The sequence below is a fragment of the Gavialis gangeticus genome, unplaced genomic scaffold, assembly GCF_001723915.1.
Source record: "Gavialis gangeticus isolate Ggan-Ray unplaced genomic scaffold, GavGan_comp1, whole genome shotgun sequence".
NCBI lineage: Eukaryota > Metazoa > Chordata > Crocodylia > Gavialidae > Gavialis > Gavialis gangeticus.
Window position 1 is genome coordinate 54,514,825 of NW_017729022.1, and position 1,137 is coordinate 54,515,961.

The 1,137-nt window shown below is 45.2% G+C and overlaps 1 protein-coding gene across 3 annotated transcripts in view; it reads right to left on the reverse strand.

Annotated features, from left to right (window-relative positions):
* SCYL2 (SCY1 like pseudokinase 2) overlaps window positions 1–1,137 on the reverse strand; it is a 65,818-nt gene that overhangs the window by 19,209 nt on the left and 45,472 nt on the right. The window lies entirely within an intron of this gene.

Here is a 1,137-nt window from a genome sequence, read left to right on the forward strand (position 1 = left end):
TGTTTTTTCTTTAGAGAGAAACTACACTTAACATAACTTGGAAGCTTGCATGAAACCCACTGAACTGAAATGCTATATTACGCATTAACTCAATTATAAGACGAGGTGCCCCACCTCCTCCATTTAACATGTGGGGGGGGGGGGGCCTGTCATCTTAGAATTGAGTATGAGGATAGTTGGAGCAGGGGGGAAGAGAAGGGGGCAGGCAGCTGCTGCCTGCCCCATCCTGTGCTACTGCCTCTGCACCCTGTCTTCCTTACCCCCCCTAACCCTGTTGTCTCTTCATTGCTGCCCACCTATCTCCCTCCCCCTCTTATTCTTGCTATGAAACAGCAGGCTCTGTCCACGCTACAGCCCAGTTTTGCCCTGTAGCAGCAGTGCAAACCCTGCAGGGCTGTTATGGGTGTGGGGCTAGGGCCATACTCAGACCCCTAGGCTTCAGCGTGGATGGAACCTGCCAGCATGAAGCAGAAGTGTAGGGGGAAATGAAAAGGGGGGAGCAGAGGCAGCAGGGGGCAGGCACATGCAGGGGGCAAACTGTTTGACCTCCCCAAACCACCTCCCCCAACTGCCTGCTCCTCCACAGCAGTGGGGGGATAAATTAAAGATGACCCCTCAGTGAGTAGATTTGAATACATGGAAAATTACAACGAATTTATAAAATTCCCCATGTACATAATCTAATTATGGGGGGACCACCTTAAATTCAGGGTTGTCTTAAAATGGTACTTCAAATGGATTGAATTGTAAACATAAGAATACCCAGTCATTCCAACTGTTTCCACTTTGTAATGGGAAAAAAAGGCTAAAAGCTACACAACCACAAAAGCACTGAAAAAGCTACAGAACCACAATCTGAAATACAACCTACTCTGAAACAAGTCTGTACAATTTGTATTAAAGAGCACCAAACAGCTCTTTAACTATTAGAAATTTTATAAGATACATAATCCAGGAGAGGTTTTTTGTTTTTCTTAATAAGTGTTTGCATCATTGAAACAAAGGAAGGGGTTGCTTACTGGTTTCTGACCAAAAAACAGTGAAGAAAACCCTGGATTATTGTAATACAGCAACTAACTCCCCTCATAGGATTCAGGGCCTTTTCATAGTTTCATAGTTTCTAGGGTCGGAAGGGAC